Here is a 26,327-nt window from a genome sequence, read left to right as displayed (position 1 = left end):
AGCAGTGCAGATAAAGAAGGGAAAGTATGCATACAGGACACAGACAGGCTTTTTCCTCAGACGCCAGATCTCCAGTTCCCACCTGGAACCACAGGACAAGACCAGACTGAGGCCCCTTCCGGAAGTGCAGAATAATGCACTTTCAATCCACTTCACAATTGTTTGCAAATGGATTTTGCTATTCCGCACAGTAAAAGCCAGCTGCAAAGTGCATTGAAAGTGGATTATTCTGCATGTACGGATGGGGCCAATCGGGTCTTGGCAATCACATGTGAGAATCCACTTGAATACTTTAAGGATTAAAACAAATAGATGTATGGATTCCAATCAAGTCCCTGTCCAAAAATGGAAGCAAGAAGACAGGTTTCCCAGGTATTATGCTCAGGGAAGCATCACTGTTTGCTGTGTTACTGCCCAGATGTATCAGGACATGCTAGTACATGGCTGATCAGCTTTTAAGTGTGATCTCTGTAATTCATTCAGGCGAGACAACAATTCACTTTACTGACTGAGGAGGTGGGAGCTATCCTCAAAATAGGGGAGAATTACTGGAAAGAATGAATTAAGCAAGCTTAGGCAAAAGGAATGAAGGATAAATTAACACTAGGAAATAATCCACTCCAATCTGTACAGTTCATGAACTGCTGCGGGGAACAGCACAGATCTTATAAGGGCGGGGAACTAACGATAGCCCAATCAAAGGATCTATGTCGAGCTCTTTCACTCCTTCTGGAAGCTGGAAGGTGAAAGCCCTCATCAAGCTGGTGAAGAAGATGAAGAGCTCCATCCTCGCCAGCTGCTCTCCCGGACAGACACGGGCTCCTGAAATGAAAATAAGGGGTGTGAGTAATGTATTTATATGAATTATCTAAAATGTATCACCTTGGTAAACATCTCGCTTGGACTTTGGTAAGATAGCATCAGTTGATGGACCAACACTTCCCTTCACCTCCAACAGAAGCTCATCAGCTACTTGTGTTCCTCCACACTACATTCAATTCCCAAACTGCATCCTTCCTATTTTTCTGGCCTCCAGCAAAAGAAAGGAGCAAAGGAGCACAAGAACAGAGCCTCACTTAACTCAAACCATGTCATTATAAAATAGCCAATTCCAAAGCCTTTATTGGCATTATAAACTACAGAGTTAGTAGAAAAGTAGAAAAGAGGCATTTATCTACTAACTGAGACATTAAAACATTAAAATGCATTAAAACATTAAATACATTAAATACATTAAAACAATGTTAAACGTTCACAACCACGCCTTGTAAACCGCACACATATAAATTAATTAACCATTACTACTATGTAGACAATGATTGCGCCTGACCAAATAGTGCCTCAAAAAACTTGCAACATTCTCACATACAAGATCACAGGACCCATTGAGTAGAAAGTTCATCACAGATGGTAACCTGACAGCGTTTGAGCTCTCTACCAATGGACAGATGTACATGGAGCGTATAGACTCGTATATTGGACACTCCAATAGTACATGTTGAACCGTCTCAACAACGGCCATGTTACATTGACATAACCTGTTCTCATATGGAGTGTTATTATACCTGCCAAGAGTCATAGCGTTAGGTAGAGCATTAAAACGAGCCAAAGTGTACACTCTGCGTTGTTTGGGGTTGCACAGAATGTACAGATAGTTGGCACAGTAATCTGATCGGACAATTCCCAAGGCCTGTGGGGAGCAGCTTTTTCCCTCCTGCAACATTCTCAGTTTCTCTCGTTCAACTAAAACAGATTTAATTTCATTATGAATTCTGATGGCAGACATAGTTTGGAACTGGTCAGCTGTTAAGCCCATGTTGTTAAGTTTCTTATCTATGTCAGCCAACCATTTCACAGATGTAGATTCTGATAAGAGTTGATGTATAAAACTATTGGGTCTGGGCTCAAAATGAATTTGGGTCCAGTACTTAAGTACTCTTGTCCATGCCATCAGTTCCATACTATTTTGTCCAGTTTCTCTGCATAGGGTGTCATATGGGACACACCTTGGTGACCCTAAAATTCTTCGCAAAAAGTATCCCTGTACTGACTCATAAGGTGATTTAATTTCGGGAACCATATTGGGGCTCCATATAATAGTTGAGGGATTATCTTTGCATTGAAGATTTTCAGTGCAGCGGGACAAATTGGTGTCCTTTAGAGTAGAAAATCGGAGAATCGCTGCAGCATTCACCCTAGCTTTGTTCTCTGCTTGTATGCTGTAATTGTCCCATGATAGGTTGTAACTTAATAGGAGCCCTAGATATCTAAACTGACTTACTTGCTCTAGGACATGGTTGTTCACTTTCCAGCTACATTTACACCTAGATTTTGCAAAGATCATGACTTTGGACTTGTCATAGTTAAGCGTCAGCTTATTTACATGACAGTATTCTGCACTGCAGTTTAGTAGGCGCTTTTAAGCCTACTTGGGAATATGACAAGAGAACAGCCGCCGCCTGCATAAAGCAGGGTGGATATATGCAGCGAAGCCTAAGCGCATGGATGGCCATCAATTTTAGTTAAGGTTGCAGGGAAGTCATTGAGAAATAGGCAAAATAGACTGGGTGCCAGTGGGCAACCTTGTTTAACCCCTTTGTTAACCATAATTGATTCTGTTAACGTGCCATCTCTTGAAGTTCTTATTTGGCAAGTTGTATTCGTGTGGAACGCTTTAATTAGAGCTAAAAGTCTCTGTTCCATGTTTAGGGTTTTTAATTTATGCCATAAAAGTTCCCTATCTACCGAATCAAAGGCACCCTTCAAATCCAGAAAAGCAGCATAAAGCTTGCTTTTTCTTGTGCCTACGTATTTGCTTGCAAGATGTTGGAGAATTAGACAGTGATCTAGAATAGAGTTACCTGCCCGAAACCCGATTTGTTCTGGGCCGAGTAGCTGATGTTTGTCTGTCCAGCTCTTTAATTTTTTCAGTAGATAGTTAGCATACAATTTGCCTACGATAGATAAAAGGCTGATCGGCCTATAATTAGAGGGACACTGGGGGTCTCCTTTTTTTATAGAGGGGTACAATGATCGCCTTTAACCAGTCCTTGGGAATCATTAAAGATTTGTTGATATATGTAAATAATGAGGCAAGCACTGGAGCCCACCAGTCTGGGTCAGGGCCAGCTGCTTTCCCAGACTTTAGTTGGTGATTAATTCAATAACCTCTCGCCTGTTAACTGGCGCCCATTCAGGCAAATCCTCGGCTGGAGCTCATGCTAGAGCTTCGGTCAATCTCTTGGTCGGAGTAAAAATTCCAGAGTAGTGTTTCTGCCATAATGAAGGAGTGATGTCGGCAGCTATTGGGAGATTTTGACACATGCCCCTATTTGTTAATTGCCAGAATTGTTTTGTGTTATTGGATAGGGTGGCATATAGTAGTTGCTCCCAGTTGCGCCTTATTGACTCTTGACGTTTTATTTTGATGTGGTTGCATAGAGTCTGTTTGAGACTAAACAATTCAGGAGGCGGGAATTTGGCCTTGGAGGCCCTAAATCTATTGTATGTGATCCGAATCTGTTGATTCAAATATTTGCACTCAGCGTCAAACCAGTCTCTGCCTTTGAGATTTCCCTTCCCTCTTTGTTCCCCTAAAAGGGACACCAAATATGAAACAAGTTTTTCATAATTTCCTATACTGCTGCTAACATTATCTGCAATAACTACTGAGGAGCCTAGAAACTTGCAGGTGGTGTTGCTTAGTGCTTCCTTGGTTTTATTGCATGTTTGGGTTGACCATCTTATTATGGGAGTTGTGTTAATTGCCTTATAGTTTGAAATTTTGGCAGTAGAGGTCTCTGCGAGGGAGAGGATGAGTGGAAGGTGATCGCTAATCATATCACTTAACTTAGAGACCAAAGGATGGTCTCTGAGAGAAGTCTCACCACGTGCAGCATCTGGCTGTCAAATAATTAATCAAGGCCTTTAAGTATTCAATCATTGTGCATGTGACAGCTAAGCCACAAGGGCCAATTCCGCACTCACTGAACAAACCTAGGTTCGACCCGTTGGGCTGAAAGTGCTGAGTCGATTCCTCCATTAATCCCCATAGCAGCCAAGGTCATTCTGCCGGAGACGAGCTGAGAGGGCGGGATCACATCGGCGCATCATTCGCTCCTTGTTCCTGATAGGCTGCTTCGCTGCTATGAGCAGAGTGTAATCTACCCTCCATTTCTATAGCTTTTATACAGAAGTGGGGAAAATGGTGCGCTTTTCGCCAGCGCGAGTCTCCCCTTCTACGCATGCCCAAGCCATTCGTTTGTGATTGGCTGAATGTGAGAATTGAGCCGACAGAGATTCCCCACTTTGCCAGCTTTGACCTAGGTTCCCCGGAGGTGGAGTCAGAAATAGAACAGCGGGGCAGAGAACAGCAGGAACGCACCCACTTCGAACTCGCCAGGTGTGGGGAGTACCTACGTCGAACCTAGGTAGAACCTAGGTCTGTTCAGTGAGTGCGGAATCGACCAAGGAGGGGAACTGGGGTGGAAAGTACCATCTCTGCTCTCAACCCTGCTGGGATTTTCAAGACAAGAGATGTTCAGCTGTGTTGTTTTGTTCTTAATATGCTGCTTTAAATTTTTTACTTGGTTAAATATGTTTACTGTACTTTCATTGTGATTGTTGTAAGCTGGCTCTGATACAGATTACAGAATGGTGGAATGGAAATATTTTGATATAAACAAATAAATAGCATCCAGTCAACAGACAAGGGAGGGAGGCTTGGAGCTGGACTGCTTCCCAACAGCACAGCCTACTCATGTGATCTCAAAGGAATTCAAGTCCCTACTTTTTCCAAAGCTGTAACATCCACAATGTGTACTGCCATGGAAGGACGCTTAATGGGAGGTGTTATGGCTCCAAGGGAAATGGCATGCTTTATATGCAGAAAGGTCCCCATTCTGTACCTGCACTCATTACTTAAGGATCTCAGGTAAGAGGGTTGGACTTCTGCCTCAGACCTTGTATCGCTGTGCAGAACACCCAGCAGTCAGAATGGGCACTGCAAGTAGAGTTGCCAACTGCAAGTTTGGCAAATGCTTGGGATATTGGCATACAGACTGGGCAGGGGTGGGACTAAGGGTTGCATAATGCCATAGACTCCACCCTCCAAATCATCCATGCTCTCCAGGAGAATTGATCTCTGTCCTCTGGAGAGGAGTTGTAATTCTGGGAGCTCCCCAGGCCCTACCTGGAGTTTGGCAACCTGAACAGGTCCAATGTCCCCATCTCCTTGCTCAATATGAGAGCTCTACAATATTGTGCAAAGCTATGTCCTCATTACATCCAAGCTAGATTTAATAGGTTTCACCTTTCACTGGTTTCCTTTGCACAGTCATACAAAAGGCTTGCATATTTGGCCCAAGGGCTTGGTAATTTTTTTTATTCCAAAGAACATTCTCTTCAGGAAGCAACAGTTCCTGAGTTTCGTCCTTCTAAAAACCCTAGAAACAACGATCAACCCCGTTCTGCATTTACCTGCACCAAATGGAAGAAAGGCTTCTTTTCCCACAAAACTTCCGTCCTTGTCCAAAAAATGATTTGGGTTGAATGCCTCAGGTGTCTCCCATTGTTTAGGATCCAGAAGAACTGAGCGTAGATCTCCAATAACAACAGTGTCCTGTAAGAGTGAAATTGTTGTTTTAGAATCAATGCATAGGGTCAACGATATTGATCTTTTTCAGTCACAGTCTCAATACTAATATGTCCTGTTTCCCAGGGTGGCCAATCAGTGGCTGATGCCTGGCATTAGACTGAGACATGATGTCATTTCCGAATTGAGCCTGGAACTAGTCATGGCACTCGAGGGGCCTTTCCTCAAAGCCAAACTAAAACATTTGAGGAAGGAAGTACGTTTGCTCTGCAGAGTTTCACACAGTTTTTTAGCTGAAAACATTTGGCAAACATTTGATTTCAGCCACAAAACGTTTTATTTGAATCCTGTAAGTTAGCAATCTTTGTTCCTTAAACATTTTGAAAACATTTCATAGAATCATAGAGTTGGAAGAGACTCCAAGGGCCATCAAGTCCCACCCCCTGCAATGCAGGAACACATAATCAAAGCACTCCTGATAGATGGCCATCCAGCATCTCTCTAAAAACCTCCAAAAGAGGGAGACTCCACCACACTCTGAGGTAGTGCATTCCACTGTTGGACAGCCTTTACTATCAGGAAGTTTTTCCAGATTTTTAGATGGAATCTCTTTTCCTTCACATTGGACCCATTACTGCTGGTCCTATTCTCTGGAGCAGCAGAAAACATGCTTGCTCCCTCACCAACATGACATCCCTTCACATATCTAAACATGGCCATCATGTCACATCGTAACCTTTTCTTCACCAAACTAAATATACCCAGTTCTCAGTCACAGACAGGCCCTCAAGACCCAAGGATAATCCACATAAAGGTCTTAGCAGGGTCAGATGTTTAACGTGCACAGAGCAAGGAATCCAGGCAAGAACCGCCAACCTGCAAACTAAAACACAAGTTGCTGCCACAAGCTAGCTCACCTGAAGCCTCTCTTTTATAGCCAGCCTCTCATTCCCTTGTGCAATAACCCCTCTAGTCTGGCTTCTGAAAAGACTCTGCATCTACTCTAGTTCGCCCCATAGCCGCTAACCAGCTGCTGGGACTACTTTGCTGTCAGCTAGCACTAGTCTCCTCCTGCATCGCTCCTGGGGCTCTGGAGATGGCAGTGTGTGTGTGTGTGCATGTGTGAGAAAGCTGTCAGGGTCCCCTCTGGCTCTGTATCAAGGGGCTTTTGAGCTTCAGAGCTAAGCTCTTGCTCGGGAATCTCAGAGCTTGGACCTGGCTGTGGATCCCAGCCTGAATGCTCTGCCTGAGCCTGTGGACCTGGTCCTGCAGGAACTTCTGGCTGCTCAGTCTCTGCATCTACTGGTAGTGCCTGAGAATCTGGAACCAACACTGTCCCTTCTTCTCTATCTGAGTCTTCCTCCCAGGGTTTCTCATTCAGATTAGGCTGAGCCCTTGCACACCCTAAGTCTCTCCTCATAGGGTATAGATTCCAGACCTTTTAGCATTTTGGTTGCCCTTCTCCAGACCCATTGCAGTTTGTCAATATCCTTCCTGAATTGCAGCGCCCAGAACTGCGCACAATATTCCAGGTGAGGTCTAAACCATGCAGAATAGAGAGGTACAATATAACATCCCTCGATCTCGACACTATCTTCCTATTGATACAGCCCAGAATCTTATTGGCTTTCTTGGCCGCCACATCACACTGCTGACTCGTGTTCAAGTTTGTGGTCTACTAAGATTCCCAGATTCCTTTCACATGTAGTGTTGTCAAGCCAGGTGTCACCCATCCTATATCTGTGCATTTCATTTTTTCTGCCTAAGTGTAGTATCTTACATTTATCTCTGATGAAATTAATTTTGTTTGTTTTGACCCAGCTCTCCAATCTGTCCAGGTCATTGTGAATTCTGACTCTGTCCTCTGGGGTATTAGCTACCCCTCCTAATTTGGTGTCGTCTATGGTCCCTTCTTGATCATGTAGAGAAACAGGAAACATTTGATTTCTCCCATCAGAATTCAGGCATTGCAGCAGCCCGCCATTGTGGTACAGTAATAAATTGATTATTGCCTGCCCATTATTCGAACATGATGGTTTTTTTTTAAAAGTTGTATGTTGTGGATTGAAAGTTGCACAGATTTGATGTGAGAATTGTCAAGGCTTCAGAGATTGAGTCTCTGTAGCACTGAAGCCATACATGCATGTTTTTTTTTTCAAAAAGGAGCCATACAACCCGAAACATTTTATTTTTTACCGGCTATATGGACGAAACTAATGGAAATGGAAACGTTTAAAATATTTTGAGTAGAAATGGCCAAGGTTTCAGTGGAAACTGTAGGGTTTTGAACGGATTTTGTGAATGCTAGAGTGATGTGAAATTACCTCTAGATTCATCCCCAGATTGATCTACCCCTAATTTTAACCCCTACTTTTTAACTTCTCTGGCAAAATGAATGGCAGCAGGGGTTGGAGTCTCCTAATGTGAAGTTTCCTGACCACCCTACCAGACACCTCAGGGGCCCAGAAGGGCCCCGGATAATCCTAGCTTTTGATGACTGAAACAAGATGAAAAAAGAAAAAAGAAATGATACAAACAATAGAGTGATAGTGGACACAGTGTGTAACAGACTTCCCTCTGTGATACTCCTCTGAAGATGGCAGCCACAGATGCAGGTGAAACATTAGGAACAACATCTACCAGACCATGGCCACACAGCCTGGAAAACTCACAACAACCAGTTAAATCTGGCCATGAAAGCCTTGAACAAAAAAAAGAGTGATACTTTTTGTGAATAATTATGAGATTTCATTAGTTTTTGGCTCTGGTCAAATGTGCCTTTTTGTCCTTGGCTGTATGTATCACTGCTATCACTGCTTCATTATTACAGCATTTATACAAGAAAAGCTTTTAAAGAAATATATGCTAAATACAGGAATGCTTTGGGTAATCATCTAGTCATTGGATAATGTTCTTGAATAAAATCAGGAAGCACCGCCATAAATAAACCAGCACAGATGGAGCTAACTAAATCAGGGGTTTATAATATTCCCTGTAATATTTGATATCATTTCTGGGAAAAGGGTCAACTTTGTGATATGTCTTATACAAACAACTCTTGGGATCCTCGAGTGTAACTATAAGGACTTTCCATACCTTTGGAATGAGAAAACCAAGCATGTTTACATCTTTTGTACATCGTCTGGGGCCCCCAAAAATTAAGACATATTGGGAACGCTGGATCTCATGAATTACAGCATTGGTGTAGTTGAGTTTCTTCCGATCTTGGTAGGTGAATGATTGAGAGGAACCCAAAGCCCTTTCAATCTCTTTGTGGACTTTCTCTGAGAAAAACAGTAAAAAAAATCTGTATTCTGGACACAGCATTTGCCTCTACGAAGTTAATGAGCCTGTGAAACTATTTCATATTATGGATTCAAGAAACAGGACTACATATTGAAGGGTAGGCTTGGGTCAACCATCCTAAAACACTAAGGCTGTTTCCACATGGCCAACTGAGCGGAGGTGCATCAGCATAGTTTATGCCGATGCACCCCCTGGGACCATTCGCATGGGCGGTCTCATTGGGTGCACAGCTGATGGTGCAGCCTTTGCACAGGCTGCGCCATCCCCAAACGGCCTATACCTCCTTCTGGCTTCTGTTGCATTGTGGAGGCCAGGGGACACGCCCCTGTGGCAAGAGCAACGGCTCTGGAGTCTGAGGCCAGGAGGCATGTCCCCTGGCCTCCATCCACAATGCAACAGCAGCCAGGAGGAGGTAAGAGCCATTTGGTGAATGCGGGGGGGGGATGCCATTTTCCACCTGCTGCCGTTCGTACGGCAGCAGGTGGAAGACACTGCTTTTAATAAACATCGCTCATTGAGCGAGGTTCAAAAACAGCATTTTCACACCGCTTGGCCGGCATGAGCATCACACTGCTGCGATGCAGCAGAGCCTGCTGTGCGAACATGAGCCATGGGAGAAATCCAAAGAGCTAAGGAAGAATAAAAGCAAATTTCTATCAGTACTCACTCTGTAACAGGGTTATAATGCAGAGGCAGAATATGGCAAAGCACCTCTGAATTTCTCTTGATTTGAAAACCCCATGGGGTCACCAGAAGTCAGCTGTGACTTAATGGCAAAAAAGGTTATAATGGCGTGATTCAGGAAAGAATGACGATGAACTGACTCCAAAGATTCATCAGTGGAAGATGCTGCCAGTGGAAGATGCTGCAGATATTTCCCACTTTCCTTCCTTCCCGGGACAGTTCATAATTCCAGTTCAGGACCTGCATTAAGTAATACCCATGTGGTTGGGAGTCTGCGGTAGAAGGGAGATGAGGTGATACATTATCCTTTTCTCTGTCCTCCATCTGTTAATATTTTCAGAATCTGAGGCACTCAGCCTGTTAGATTGTAAATATACCAATGGGTTATGGGCCCAGATAAACGGGTTATAGGGTCCATACTAACCAGTCATGGTGCCAGTTTATGGTAAGCTCAGACTGTGCTGCACTACCTGAAGAGATTTTTTAATTTGCCAAGCAGACTATTGTTTTTATTAAATAATACTGATGCTACATTCTGTAAAACGGCTGCGAACTTTCTGCTGGAAATATCCCATAAGCAACAGTATGTATGAATCAACTTCATTTGTTATATGTTGCAAGCTTGTATTTTGATACGATTTTGATATGATTTTATACTGTTTGTGCCAAATAAAGCTAAATGAATGAAAAAAAGATTTTTTAATTTAATAACTTTTATTGGCACAAAATCAGAATAACAATTTCAATAGAAATAGAAATATGATTAAGAACATGTTAAAATAACCATACATAAGAATTTAGCCACAGCCTCTAAAATATAATTATATTTTATGTTGTACACCGCCCAGAGCCCCTCGGGGATGGGGCGGTAAAAAAGTCAAATCAATCAATCAATCAATCAATCAAGCAAGCAAGCAAGCAAGCAAGCAAGCAAGCAAGCAAGCAAGCAAGCAAGCAAGCAAGCAAGCAAGCAAGCAAGCAAGCAAGCAAGCAAGCAAGCAAGCAAGCAAGCAAGCAAGCAAGCAAGCAAGCAATAAAATCACATTGTTCTCGCTATTTAAAAGAAATATTTTTTTTATAAATCACTTATCTTCGCTTGGTCTATAAACAAGGGGGCTAAATGACTGGCTCTTGCAGACCTGTATAAGGGGCAATATAATATAACATGCCAAACAAACTAACTGAAGAGTTAAATTTGTCGCCAGTGATCTCCCAGAGATAGAAGCTGATGGTGTGCAATTAACCTGTACACCTCTTTGAGCCCTTTGGAAGAGAGCAGTCTAGTAAATTGAATGAATGAATAAATAAATCAATAAACCTGACAAAAGTACTGAGGTTATTAGGTACTGTATGTATGTGCTTAAACTGCCAGAGTGAAATGGCTAGTGCACAAATAATGAATGCGATACCGAAACTCAAAATCTTATTGGCAAAAACTTTTTGTAATGAAGAACAAGATTGAACCTCACACTGGATGCAGAATGATAAATCTGCTTACAGAGACATTTACCCACATAAACTATGAAGATCAAACACACTAAGGTGGATTCTGCACGGGCCCATGGACTGGCAAGGCACAACAGTACATGCACTTCGGGGACCCTTCACACACTTCTGTGCATGTGGCCCTGAGCTGCCATGGCCCATGGAGGCGCTTCCGGAAAAAGGAGCACCTCTTTTTTAAAAATTGCCTCCTGTTCCCTGTGTATCTCTGTGGAGACGAGGGGAAACGCATCCATGGCCATGGCAATGCCACAGGGTTGGGGGCTAGGAGACATTTCCCATCATCCCCATGGAGTTATTGTAAGGAATTCCATAGAAGCAGAAATAAAAGGCTTTTTTGGTGTAAAAGACCGTTTATTCAGACATCCTAGAAAGCTCACGTACACGACGTGGCAGGAATAAAGTCTCCCGCCAGAAGCACAGGTTATAACTCTGTCCATCCCATCCCCCCTCCCGGATTCCCATGGGAACGGAGGTCTCATCTCCCTCGCAGAGATAAGGTCTCCGCTGCAGAAACTGGCCCATCGCCCGGGTTGTGGAATGTAGTCAAGGCCAGGCGGCTGACCCGCTCATCAACACCATTGAATCCTTTACACTCTGCCTCCCTTAAAAAAGACTTCTCCCCCCCAGGTTTGTGCGGAAAGGTGCGATGGAAAGCAGAAATGAGGGCGGGGGCGTCAATATTTTCGGAATAAACCCATTGATTATACCCAGAGGAATACCCCACCCAAGAGACTAAATATTGCAAGCGTTTGCGATTAAAACGAGAGTCCAGGACGGCGTCAATTTCATAATGCTTGTGGCCATCAATTATAGTCGGTGGGGGTCTCTCCGGCGGGTCGTGCCAGGCATCGGAAACGGGAGCCTCCTCGAGCAAACTGGAATGGAAGACAGGATGGATATTACTTAGAGAATTAGGCAAGTCCAATCGGGCAGTGACATCATTAATCACTTTAGTAATCTGAAAAGGTCCCACGAATCTTTTGCCTAGTTTTGAAAATTTATGCACGTCTCTGAGATTTTTGGTAGACAAATACACCCAGGCGCCCACACGCAAAGGGAAATCCGAGCGGTGCTTATCCGCTTGAAGTTTTTGGGAGTCTTTAGCCTGCTGTAAGGCAGTCTGGACCGTTTTCCACCCCTCGGCCAGAGATGAAATCCACTGCTGAAACTCCGGAGGATTCAACGCTTCCGCAGGTAGTTGCGGCAACGGAGGGAAGGACCGACCAGACACAATTTCGAAGGGGGTCTTTTTTGTACTGCTATGAACCGCATTATTATAGGCGTATTCTGCAAACGGAATTAGCTCGCACCAATTGTCTTGGTGGTAGTTGGTGTAACAACGTAAATACTGCTCCAGGGTTCTGTTCGCTCTCTCTGACTCACCGTCACTTTGAACGTGGTAGCGGTAACCGCCGGCTGCCCCTAACAAACCCAGAAAAGCTTTCCAGAACTTTGAAATGAATTGGGGCCCGCGGTCGAGACCACCTTAACGCGGAGTGTAGACGATAAATATGCTGAATGAACAGACGCGCTAACTTAGGAGCCGAGGGATGGAAGCACATGGGATGAAAATGGGCTTGTTTAGAAAATAAGTCCACCACCACCCACAAGACCGTGTTGCCCTGACTTTCTGGCAAATCCGTAATAAAATCCATGGAGATGACTTCCCAGGGGCGGGGGCCACCGGGAGAGGCTTCAACAGACCATGGGGTTTTCCCGAACGTTCTTGGCTTCCGCGACAAACAGAGCAACCTTTAATATATGTCTCAATGTCCTTGCTTGCGCATCGCGCGCCACCAAAATTGACGGGCGGGCCAAATGCAGAGTTTTTAGGAAGCCAAAATGTCCAGCCGAGGGGCATCATGACAGGCCTCGAGAACCTGCTTACGGAGGGGGGGAGGCACGTACCAACAATCCCCCCGCCGCCAAACACCATTCTCCAGGGCGCAATTGGGAGTCACCTTCCTCCGGCTGGTGGCTCACGCAGCCCGCCTCTTCGAAGTTCCCGTGAGGGAAAGGAGAGACCAGGCTGGGAATGGGTAGAGAAGGAGGAGTGGACGTCTGAGATCGGTGACAGCCAGCCCCAATTGGGAGGGGGAGAGAACAGTGCGCGGAATATCCCGTAAGGCAGCTCCACCCCTCGGTAGGCGCTGTAGAGCGCATCAGCCAGTTTATTGGTTTTTCCGGGGAAAAAATGGACAGTGAAAGAGAAACGAGAAAAGAAATCGGCCCAACGGAGTTGCTTCGCGGACATCTTGAGGGGGGTGGAGAGGGCGCCAAGTTCTTGTGATCCGACCAAACTTGAAAGGGGTGTTTAGCCCCCTCCAACCAGTGGCGCCAAGTGGAAAGTGCTACTTTGATGGTCGCAGTCTCTTTATCCCCTACAGTCCAGTTGAGTCAGCACCGGAGAATTTCTTTGATAAATAAGCACCACGGAACCAGCCTATCATCTTTATTTCTCTGCAACATGGCTGCCCCAAGCGCTTTGTCCGAGGCATCCACGTGAACCACAAACGGGAGATCTGGGTCAGGGTGTTTCAGGATAGGTTCGTAGTAAAAGCTGATTTTAAAAGCTGAAAGGCTGTCTGACATTCTTTAGACCAGGAAAGGGGTCCCGGGCTTGGCAGCCTGTGGATCTTTACCCTTAGTGCGTAAGAGGTCTGTGAGCGGGAGAGTCAGTTCAGCGAATTGGGGTATAAAGTCACGATAGAAATTAGCAAACCCTAGGAAAGATTGGAGTTCCTTTCGATTGGTAGGGGCAGGCCATTGGAGGACTGCATCAACCTTTAGCAGGATCCATTTTAGCCCCTCGGGAGAGATCCGGTAACCCAAATAGTCGATAGAGGGTTTGGTGGAAACAGCATTTAGAAAGTTTGGCAAAGAGGGAGTTGTTGAGCAAGCGTTTCAATACTTCCCGAACCAATGCTTCATGCTCTTCCATGGTTTTGTGAATAAATTAAAACGTGAACTAAGTACTGTACTACTCCTTTGTATAATAAATCATGGAGAACTTCGTTGATAGTTGCCATAAAAGCTCCGTGGGCCCCACTTAACCCGAATGGCATTATTAAGTATTCAAACTGTCCAAATTTCGTGGTTAAATGCAGTCAAATGTTCATAGCCTTCCGCAATTCTGACTCTGTAGTAAGCTTCTCTCAAGTCCAACTTAGTAGAAAAAAGGCGTCCCTTGCCCAATGCATCTAAAAGGTCCTTGATTAATGGCAAAGGGTATTTATTGGACAGGGAGACCGCATTGAGTCCTCGGTAATCTGTGCAGAGCCGTAAAGACCCATCCTTTTTTTTTACAAACAATACAGGAGCAGCATGTGTGTGTTTGGTAGCCCGCCAGATGAACCCGCTGAAATAGGTTCTTGTCTAAGAAGGCACGAAGTTCCTTCTCCTCATTGGGACTCATGCGGTAGATTCTACCTTTGGGCAGTTGCGTCCCTGGCTGTATCACGATTTTGCAGTCAGTGTCTCTATGGGGTGGCAATTGATCGCATTCTTGCTCCTGAAATACTCTGGCTAAATCCTGGTAAGCCGCGGAATGCCGGTAGAATCGGAGTACAATTAGAAGCTGCATCGCTGATGAAGCCAGGGTATGTCAGGAGAAGCCGAGTTTTCCCCCAATTCATGTGTTCTCCGCAGGGAGGGTCAGTGAATTCTAAGATCCTTTCTTTCCAAATGAATTTTGGTTCATGCAACAACAACCATGGCATGCCCAGAACTATGGAGTGTTTGGCCACTGGCGCCAGAATAAAACTAATTTTCTCCCAATGGTCAGCGCAGCGAGGAGAACTGGTTCGCGTTTTGAACTGGGCCGGTCCTTCGATCCCCGAGGACTGACGCCCATTTGGGTGAATGGTATGGGCTTAGCCAGGGGACTCGGTCTAGACCTAGTTCCTCCGCTTCACCTGGGGCCGTGATTAAACAATGGGAGCACCCAGAATCTACAAGGGCTGAGGCTATAATGCGAGTATGTTTAGCGGGGTTGGCCAGAAACGCTTTGAATCGTGAATGGGGCGCTGCCTTCACTCACCGCATCTGGAGTCGAGCCCATATCCATGGGGGCTGAAGAGAGGCAAACAGCTGCTTCCCCCTCCTCTGGGTCGCCTTCGGTAACTCCCTTAGACGAGCCCGTTGGGGGCGGCCCGGATTTACGTGGTGGCTTGGCAGATGGGGTGCGCGCGGCCGGAGCGGTTGGCTTCTGTTTTTTCAGGCAGTTGGCGGCTAGATGACCCGGTCCTCCGCAGTAAAGACACAATCCCAGACGGCGACGGCGCTCGGAGGTGGTCTCGGTAGAGGCTGCTGGGCTTGGCTTGGGAGTCGCAGCGGTGGTCGTAGCGGCGGGTTTTGGGCGTGGGCGGCCGGCACGAGCGTACTCCAAACGAGACGCCACCTGGGACCCCAAGTCGATCCAATCAGCAATAGTGCGGGGAATCCGAATTAGAAACACCGTTTCACGCAGTTTGCCGTCAACAGCATCCGAGAAGTATTCACATTTCATGCGCTCAGGCCACTCAGGAGGGAGTCGAGCAGCCGCCACACGAAATTCACGGGCAAATTCTGCAAACGAGCGGTTGCCTTGCTGAATGGATTTGATGGTGCGGATGGCTTCATTTTCAGCACCCGGATCTTGGAAGCGAGCCCTTAAGGCTTGGAGGAACGCCGGCACCGTATGAAGTATCCTCATCTTGCAGATGCAAAAGAGTCACAAACCAGTCGGCTGCCGCCCCATCCAAGACGGAACCGATGTCCCGTATTTTTTTCGCGTTCAGACCGGTATAAATCGTCATAGTCCTCCATGTGGGCATCGAGTTGTAGGATGAAGTAGGGAAGTTTGGAAGCGGTCCCATCGAAACGGGCAGGTATTGGAGGTCTGTAATATCCTCTCTCCACGGCCCTTGGCGCCCGCTGGGGCGGCGGTTGCGCAGGTTGAGGCAGCGGCGCAGGGGGGCCGGAATCGGTGGAGGTGGGGGTACCAACGCCGGCGCCGCTGGTGTTCCGGTGGGAGCCGGTCCTTGGAAGGTGGTAGCAGGACCCAGCAGCATCAGCCTCTGGCGTTGGCTGTACCAGTGACAGCGTAGACTCCAACTTGGGGCATCCTGTTCTGCTGCTTCTTCAGTTCCCTCTCCAAGGCGGCTAGCTCTCTCTCCTTGGCGAGTCAATGCATCCTGGTGCGCATGCAAAGCTGCTTTCTCTCGTTCCAGTTTGGCCAGTTCGTCTCGTTGAACAGCTGCAGTTAGTTCACTTTGCGTACGCAAGGCCTGAACGCTTCGCTGCTGACGCTGTAAGTCCAGTTTGGACTGTTCCAGGACTTTATCATGGACTGATAGGTTCTGCACATATTGTCGTTGCAGCCGTCTTTGGCACGGTCCAATTCGAGTTGGATTTCTTTGGCGCTTCGCTGTTCCCGGTCTCTTTGCAGGTTTTCACGCTCTTGCTGCAGCTGCTCGTTCCTCTTCCCATAGCTGGCGTTCACGGGCCCATGCTTCTTGGGCATCTCGCAGTTGGCCCACTTCCTCATCCCAGCTCTCTTTTGATGGGAGGGGGAATAGATCCGGATGGGAATGCAGGCTTTCCTCGATTCCTCTTCATCTGAACGTAGGGACATCGTGCTCCACCGGGTGGCTCCACGGGGCACCTCAGGTGCAGCTGCTGATCCGGGATCTGGGGTCCGATCGGAAGCTGGTAATGGATACCCCTCCCAATCCCCGATATAGTCCCGGTTTTAACGGTGGTCTTCGGATCGGCCCCAGTGCTATGCCACGGTGGATTCTTGGGAGCATCACCAAAATACGAAGTCCAGGAATCGCTCAATGGACTCCTGTGTTGCCGCGATGAAAGCGTGGTCAGGCCCGCCTCCTCCGTGACAGGTTGCATCTGAGGTTTGTAATCCATACGGAAACGGGCAGATATCCGATCCACAGGCGCTCGATCCATAGACAGCGCCCCAAACGACTCATGTAAGTCCCCATGGTCGTCTCCTCGTCCCTCGTCCCAACGAAGTAAGGGAAGACTCATGTCGATACGAGGACGGGAAAGAGTTACCAGCGAGACCCGTTCTCCCGCCGGTTCCTCCAAATCCAGAAGGGAAAGCTCGGAGCCCTCTTTGGGGGCTACCGCACCTTCCACAGAAATATTCAACCTCTCCATGCCGAGACACCAGAGGTCCACTGCACTAGGAAGATAGATGAACTAAGATTCCTGCCACAATGTAAGGAATTCCATAGAAGCAGAAATAAAAGGCTTTTTTGGTGTAAAAGACCGTTTATTGAGACATCCTAGAAAGCTCACGTACACGACGTGGCAGGAATAAAGTCTCCCGCCAGAAGCACAGGTTATAACTCTTTCCATCCCATCCCCCCTCCCGGATTCCCATGGGAACGGAGGTCTCATCTCCCTCGCAGAGATAAGGTCTCCGCTGCAGAAGCTGGCCCATCGCCCGGGTTGTGGAATGTAGTCAAGGCCAGGCGGCTGACCCGCTCATCAACACCATTGAATCCTTTACAGTTATGCCAGGAAGAGGAGGTAAGTTTAAAAAAAGCGAAGCACTGAAAAATGGCACTTTCTACCCAGTGACGTTCGCTCAGCACCAAGCGGACACTTCTGTTTGTGAAAATACTCGCTTGTGTAGCGAGTCACAAAAATGCTGTTGTGGGGAAAATAGGTCGTTGCCACTTTGCTCCAGTAAAGTGGCCTATGTGAACAAAACTTTGGTCCAGCAACCTGGCCTATGTGAACAAAATGAGACATAGATTTACACATTCTCTATCATTGCTCTGAAAGACTCACATAACAAAAGGGTGTTCAGCCAGCAGAGGTACAGTGTAAAACAATATTGCTGAAATCCAATTTTTTTCTGCTGTTCATTATCAAATTGAATATCTTCTCATCCTGACAGAACTAATTCAAATAGTAATGTTTGAATCAATCAATGAATACATGAAATTCCTCTGTGTTCCTAGTCAAGTGATTATCTTAAAACTGGAAGAAAAGGAAATTTAAGACATAATTGTCTGAGCTAATAAGAAAGAAAAAAATGACTTACACCAGGATAGACGATACCCAAAAATGATAACATGTAGTCACTGCCTTCCACCAACTTGAGGAATTGCTTATCTTCAGCCGAAAACCGGTATCCAAAAGCCACAGCCCAGATTACATTGGAGACTGAATTTCTGATGGAGATTGTTGGGTCAAATGGACGACCTGCAAATAAAGTTCGTAGCAAAATCTTTTCGATCTGGCAATACCCAGAGTGGATTTCATAGTGGAGTTAGGTAGCAGATAGTGACATCTTTAAAAGCAAGTGGTTTATCTATTAAAAAAACATTTTAAATTTTCAAGGTTATTTTCCAAAATGTACAACATATACAAATACCCGAGCAGAGCAGTTTTAATAAAAGTCGTTCTGAAAAGACATCCAGAGACCCAAGGTCTTCACTTCTTTTTTAAGTCCTTTGAAAATAGTGATTTTTGCACAACAAATTGATTTTTGCACTCTTGGTCCACCCTTGGACCCCCTCCTCTTCCTCTCCTCCCTTTCATGCCACCCCTCCCCCACTAGGGTAGGTGGGCAATGTCCAGATGCTGGACCCCCTCCCTCCCTCCCCTCCCCTCCCTACCCTCCCTTGCATGCCACCCCTCCCCCTCCCCCTCCCTCTGCTAGGGTGGGTGGGGCAGGTCCAGATGCTGGGCTTCCTCCCCTTCCCTTCCCTCCCCTCCCTTGCATGCCACCACGGACCATCCTTCCAGTGAAGAGAGTTTCAGAAAGTAGTCATGTTGGTCTGCAGAGAAGACCTAATTTGAGTCCAGTAACTTCTTAGACAAACAGACTGATGAAGTGAGATTTGGCTCTTGAAGGCTCATACTGATAATCTGGTTAGTCTCCAAGTTGTATTGTCGAAGGCTTTCACGGCCGGAATCACTTGGGTGCTGTGTGGTTTCCGGGCTGTATGGCTGTGTTCTACTGTCATGGTCCTCCGAAGATGCCAGCCACAGACGCAGGCGAAACGTCAGGAGAGAAGGCTGCTAGAACACGGCCACGCAGCCCGGAAACCACACAGCACCCAAGTCTCTAAGTTGTTACTGAATTCCAATCTATGTTTCCAGTGAAATATCAAGACAAAAATCATCAAGTCTGCTGCCACATCCCTTCAACTATATTTTCTCACAGATTGTTTCCAGATGGTGCCTGTTTCCACAGCTAATATTTAAATTATGTTTCAACTAAGACTGTGCATCTGGGTGTATTCAGTTTTAGGCATGACTCTGCCAAAATTAATTTAGCTAAGGCAGTTAAACAAAAGTCATAATTACCAGTATCTGTAAAGGTTTCAATGTGTAAAGGTTTCAATGTACTCAATCTGTAAAGGTTTCAATGTATCTGTAAAGGTTTCAATTCCTTACAGTATCCCAAATTGTGGGGAGAACTGATACCATGTTCTGATACCATGGGAGTCCTTTTCAACCATTTTCAGGGGTTGGGAGTGTTGTGTCCTGGTAGACACTAGTTTCTTTATGAAGGCCAGTTCTACTGTCATGGTTTCGAATGGCCAGTAGTAGACCTGGAGTCCAGAGTCTAGACAAGAGGTCTACGCCCATGTTTTTGAGGAGTGTTAGAACTGGCGTCCGGAGTCTAGACTCCATGTTTTCATGCCTATGAAAATAGTAGCAGTAGGTCTAGTTTCTGGAGCTTGGTCCCATTATTTTGGAAGTTAATTTTTCAGCAACCATGACATTTCTGGAATGTTGCCAGTCAATTAGGGCATTGAGTCCCATCTATCTGAAGGTTCGCCTGGGCCCATATGGACCTGCTTGAGCACTGGGGTAGAGCATGAGGGGGGCTCTCCTGGTGGTCCGTTCCCATGTCGAGGGAGTACATGGAAGGGCTTTTTTTGTGGCTGCCCCCATCTATGGATCAGCCTCCCCATGGAAATTTGCCAGGTGTCAACCCTTTATGGGTTTCTGCACCTGGTGAAGACCTTTCTGTTCACTCTGACTTTCTGCCCGATCAATGCCCCCTCTGGAGGCTTCCAGTCTGGAGTGAGGGAAATGATTTTGGGTGGGTGGGTATTCTTATGGCTTTTAAGGATTTTTTGATACAAGGATGCTTTTATTATTACTTTTAATTTTGTAAGCCATCCTGAGACCTCAGTATTGGGGGTGGTGGTGGTGTATTAATTCAATAGATAAATAAATAAATTGCCAAGATGAAACGAAACACTATATTTCTGACATCATTTCAGCTTGGCCTTATTCAACTGCAAACCCGTATTTGGTACTCCGGGGTTTGGTCCCAATGTGAAAATGTACTCAGTACCTCAGGTATTGAACAGTTGCAGCCAACGCTCTTCTGTATTACTGAGTACAGATTTGATCACCGTATCCCAAACAGATTTCAGGGCTGGAAAAAGGACCGAAGAGGTCATCAACCTGAATAAGCAGTTGGGGTACCTTCCTTCGAGCAGAAGTCTGAAGAGCCCATGAAGGAAAGGATTGAAGGAAAAGATTTATGTTATATAGGGCCATGGTTAATTAGTTTCAGCCCTCGCTGTGCTGTCACTCCCTTATTTGCAATGTTAAATGATGGTTAGAGTGTCTGATGTAAAATCGAACAGACGTCCGTTCAAATGAATGGATGCCTTGAGCCAGTCACAATCTCCCAAGATGTCAGAGGGACAGGAGAAATGCATGCTCGATGTAACTCCTTCCCTTGCTCTATGCTACAAGGAAGGTTCCGAAAAATCGACCCGCAAGAGCGGAAATGTCCTCATTGTACCACAGCGATTCAAACCATGGAACATATATTGCTCGGCTGCCCCAAATACGAGGGATCTAGGACCAGACTTTTTGCTCTTTGTCCTGTAATCTTTAACGAATACTCTACTGTGGGGAAGATTACGTGTCTACTAAACAATTCCGCCTCCGAGATTTTAACTTTTGTAGCTAGGTTCCTTATAGAAACTTTGAAATGATTACCTGCGATGGTTCTCATGTATGGAATACTTGTTTGGACAATGTTGGCTGTTATATGGATTCTATGCCTAATAAAGGTTTATATATATAATTTTAAAAGGTGCATGCTCTCCATTCTGAGTTTCTTAGAGAAACGCCCCTCTTTACTCTCACATACTTGAAAATAAAGGGAGAAAGCGCAGAACATCTTTCTTCATACTTGAACCTATGGGAGATAACTGGGGCATGTAACTCTTTGATGGGGAGAAGTACCAGAGAAAAAATTAGAAAGCCATCTTGCTACAACCATCATTTTTTTGCCTGCTTTTGTAAGGATTACAGCCGGGGGAAGGGGGGTTGCCAATCCCTCTCTGCTTATTTCATGATTAAATATAAGTGAAAGTGAAAATGAAAATGAAATATAAATGAGAACCAGAAGAGTAGTGGTTGTTTGAAAGTCATGCAAATGTCATTAGCAGCGTTTCTAACTCCCCAAATGGGATTACTATTGTTGTTATTGAAAATGAGGGGAAAAGGATGCCAGGCAATCCGATCTGTCGCTTGCTGGCACCTCAAAGGCTAGTGGGGAAACATTGGGGGAAATGGGGCTGGGCTGCCAGTGTTGGAAGACTCCTGCAACCATAGAGCAGCCCAGTTTCTTCATATCACATACCATTTGCATTTGCAAAAGCCTGAAGCAGCTGATGGGCCTCCTCTTCTATTTGGTGCTCCACGCCTTTCTTCCCCAGTCCCAGCTTCCACAAGGCAACCACCACAAACTTCCTCGGTTGCTCCCAGGTGTGGCCGTTTGAAAATGCAATACCTAAGGCCATGAAGAATCAATGAGAAATTGGTACCCAAAGAAATTACTATTTTTTAAAAAAGTATTGGTTTTTAGCCTGAAAAACAAGTTGATGGTTTATATATAGCTGCATGGTGGAAAGCTACCTCCTCTTTAAAAATGGTGGAATTGCACATTTTTGCACCATCAAGTCCTAGCTGACTCATGGCCACACTGTAAGGTTTTCAAAACCAGATCAAAACCACCAAAGAACTACTCAATATCAGCACAGATTCCATCTGAATGTATTGAACAATTGTATCAAAGTTTGCTGGTATACTTGACAATATTGAGAAGGATGTATTGTCAAAGGCAAGTTCTTTGTGGGTGGTGTGGATTCTGTCGCGTAATAATGTGCATTCCAGGTGGTCATATATGGACTGCAAAAATCCACAAGGACTATATCGCACTCAGACCTATTGTTAGTGTGATTGATTCCTCCACATATGAACTGGCAAAATTCTTAAGTTCAAAGTTCTTAAGTTCAAAGTTACAAAGCCACATTGGACACACAGTGCATTACAGTGGTACCTTGGTTATCCTTGACTTCGGTTTTCGTCGGTTTCGGTTTTCGTCAACTTTTTCTGCGCAAAATTTGTCTCGGTTTTCGTTGATTGCCTCGGTTTTTGTCCTCAAAAGTATACCCAAATAAGCTATGGAGGGAAGGATACCAGGCCCTCCTCGGGGAGTCTGCAGGGGGAACAGGACAAGCAGTATGCTGGAAAGCTACCTTCTTTTTAAAAATTGTGGAATTGCGTATTTTTTGGTGCCATCAAGCCATGGCTGACTTACGGCTTGGATTTCAAAGCAAAATCAAAACCACCAAAGAACCACAGCAGAGATTCCAGCTAACCCCAACAGAGATGGATTATCACAAGGGCCTGATCCAATACCTTCCCATCGGCCATCACACAGGGTCGTTACTTATCCATCCCTCTCCAGGATCGGGTTTGTCCACACTGTAAAAAAATCAAGTGGAGACTCTTGCTCACATTATTCTTGACTGTCCGAGATATGTGGTCATTAGGAATTTCTCTCCCAGGCTGGCCCTAGACAAATCTGAAAGTGACTCTGACTGTTCTGTTGTGGAGCTTCTGTTAAACAACACAGATGTCATGCTCTTGGGAAAAGTAGCAAAATTTCTTTTACAAGTGACAGAACTTTCTAAGTAATGTATACTGCTATATACAGTCTTCGCTTTGAATGTACTCTTGATTTGTATCTCAAAAATGTCTGGCAACGCTCTAGAACCTATTTTTAAATGCCAAATAAAGGTGGTGGTTGTTGTTGAGATTCCAGCTGAAGGATGAATGGATTGGGTAATTGTATCAAAGGTTACTGGCGTACTTAACAATACTGAGAAGGATGTTTGCCTTCTGTCCATCTTTAAATGAAGAATCACCCCATATGTCCCTATGCGGCCTCTCCGTTCGGGCGGAGGCCAATCTGTTGGTGGTCCCCGGCCCCTCAATGATGCGGCTAGCCTCCACGCGGGCCAGGGCCTTTACGGCTCTGGCCCCGGCCTGGTGGAACACTCTTCCTCCAACTGTCTGGGCCCTGTGGGATCTTGGTGAGTTCCGCAGGGCCTGTAAGACAGAGTTGTTCCGCCGGGCCTTTGGAGGGACCAGCCGCTGATGGTGCACCCCCCCCGCTCCAACTAATGGGACTCGCCGTCCCTCCCTCCTAGGGAGGATTTTTAAAAGTGGGGTTGCTGGATGCCTCTTATTACTATCGTTGCTTTAAATTGTTTTAACTAGTGTTTTAGCTGTATTTTATGTTGTACACCGCCCAGAGCCCCTTGGGGATGGGGCTGTATAAAAATCTAAATAATAAATAAATGAATGAATGAATGAATGAATGAATGAATGAATGAATGAATGAATGAATGAATGAATGAATGAATGAATGAATGAATGAATGAATGAATGAATGAATGAATGAATGAATGTGGTCTACTGCACAGCAAAGTTCTGAATGGATGCCTGAAGCTAGACTGAAAAGGGTCTAGGGCAGAAGAGCCTTTCAGGAACTGAGGAGCTGCTTTGCCACCACATGATCTACTGTCTTTCCATAAAAGGTTAATTTAGGAGTGGCCTAAAACTGTCTACTTTATCTTCCATCTATCCTCAACCATTAAGAGCCTGGAGGTGACCTTGGATCCTACATTATCATTAGAGGTCCAGGTTGCTCAAACGGCCTGGGTCGCTTTTTATCATCTGCGACAGGCACGTCAACTGGCCCCATATCTGTCCCGTTCTGACCTAGCCACACTGATCCATGCAACGGTCACCTCTAGACTAGATTATTGTAACGCACTCTACGCTGGCCTGCCTCTGACGGTGATCTGGAAACTGAAACTCGTTCAACATGCGGCAGCCAGATTACTTACTGGAACAGCTAGTTGGAACCAGATTACTCTGGTCCTATGCCATTTACACTGGCTGCCCATCGAGTTCCAGGCCATCTTCAAAGTACTGGTGGCATTGGGCCTACATATCTGAGGGACCACATCTCCTCATATTGCCCTAAGAGGGTCCTCCGCTCTACAGAGGAGCGCCTGCTGGAAATCCCCAACCCAAAACAGATCCGGCTGGCCTCAACAAGGGCCAGGGCCTTTACAGCTCTGGCCCCTACCTGGTGGAACAGGCTCCCTAAAGAGACCAGGGCCCTGTGGGATCTGCAGAGCTTCTGCAGGGCCTGTAAAACGGACCTGGTCTGCCAGTTGTGGAGGCTTATCTGGGGAATTCAGATTAGCCTGTGCACACCCACACACGCCAGCTGGGTGACCTTGGGCTAGTCACAGCCCCACCCACCTCACAGGGTGTTTGTTGTGAGGGAGGAAGGGCAAGGAGATTGTAAACTCCTTTGAGTCTCCTACAGGAAAGGAGGATATAAATCCAATTTCTTCTTCTTCTTCTTCTTCTTCTTCTTCTTCTTCTTCTTCTTCTTCTTCTTCTTCTTCTTCTTCTTCTTCTTCTTCTTCTTCTTCTTCTTCTTCTTCTGGCTTTTGGGCTGCCAGGGTGACCACCAGACCCTCATACCATCTTGGTCTCCCATGGGCGGGTATAGGGTAGGAATGTCGCCATCAGTTAATATATTGTAACATAGGAAAAGTTGGTATGAATTATATTAAGTGGGTTTATTGTATTATTGTTTTATGTGAATGTACACCACCCTGAGCCCTCTAGGGCAGTCTAGAAGTGGAATGAATGAGTGAATGAATGAATGAATGAATGAAAGAAAGAAAGAAAGAAAGAAAGAAAGAAAGAAAGAAAGAAAGAAAGAAAGAAAGAAAGAAAGAAAGAAAGAAAGAAAGAAAGAAAGAAAGAAAGAAAGAAAGAAAGAAAGAAAGAAAGAAAGAAAGAAAGAAAGAAAGGTTTTTTAAGCAAAAGTGTAAGAACTGTCTTATTCCAAGCTTTATGTAGAGCCCCCTTTTGATCAATGAGACATCAATCATTCTAACCAAAAGCTCTAATAATTTTTCTCAGCATGATTTTAAAAGTCAGAATGAGCACCAGTCAAAAGCACAAGTGGTAGCCCTCTCATTCCCAAGGATCCTGTCAATATCTTTTGAGAAGATCAATTGGAATCTATCCATAGAAAATGGACATGCAAGTGTATCTGACAATTCTGGTCCTGGATCTACTTTTCCTCCAGGCTGGAACAGGTGAGCGTGATTTCATCACCAAACAATGTTTGTTCATAGTTTAGGACTAAATCAACCTTGGTCCTGTTTAGCTTCTGGTGTCTGATGAGATCAGGCTAGTCTGCATATGTACAATCAAAGGTCTAAGTATTACAACTCACAATAGACTCTCACAACTCACAATAGACACCAGTTGGTCCAATCCTATGCCAGAAGGCAACCAAACTCTAATTTCATTCTCCATGTGTGTGGGTGAAGTAATGTGAAATTGCTTAAGGTTTATGGCAACCCTATCAATTTATGACCTTCAAAATGTCTCATCAACAGCCTTGCTCAGGTCTTGCAAATCAAGGGTTGTATAATATCCACATCAGATTAGGAATTCCTCTTTTCCTTCTGCCTTCCCCTTCCCCTTGAGTTACTATCTGTTGTCTTCTCCTAAAAGAACCAAAGCACAATAGCTTAAGAGCACAATCCAGATCGCCGAGGCAGGGCAGCAAAGGCATGGCATGGCACTGCCTCCAAAGGGCTTCCAGTCTGCCATTTAACACTGAACTGAGCAAGCTGAAGGCAGCAACAAATAGGCCATGCCACTTCAGAGCCAGACATGGAGATTGGAGGCAGAGCAAGCCAACTGGCCCCACTCCTGGACTCCATGTGGAGACAGGGGGCCGAGTGAACCCATCTGGTCCTGGTTCTGAGCTCCATGTGGAGTTTGATGGTGGGATGAGCTGAGCCCTTCTCATTGACATTCACCAGCCTCCTGGGGCACAGTTGTGACTGCGGGCGCA

At 45.6% G+C, this 26,327-nt stretch overlaps 1 pseudogene; it reads right to left on the bottom strand.

Annotated features, from left to right (window-relative positions):
- Positions 1–634: 634 nt before the first annotated feature.
- LOC125438516 overlaps positions 635–26,327 on the bottom strand; it is a 29,777-nt pseudogene continuing 4,084 nt past the window's right edge.

Source organism: Sphaerodactylus townsendi, linkage group LG08 (assembly GCF_021028975.2).
Source record: "Sphaerodactylus townsendi isolate TG3544 linkage group LG08, MPM_Stown_v2.3, whole genome shotgun sequence".
Classification (NCBI taxonomy): Eukaryota; Metazoa; Chordata; class Lepidosauria; order Squamata; family Sphaerodactylidae; genus Sphaerodactylus; species Sphaerodactylus townsendi.
This window is presented reverse-complemented; position numbering and strand designations above follow the sequence as displayed.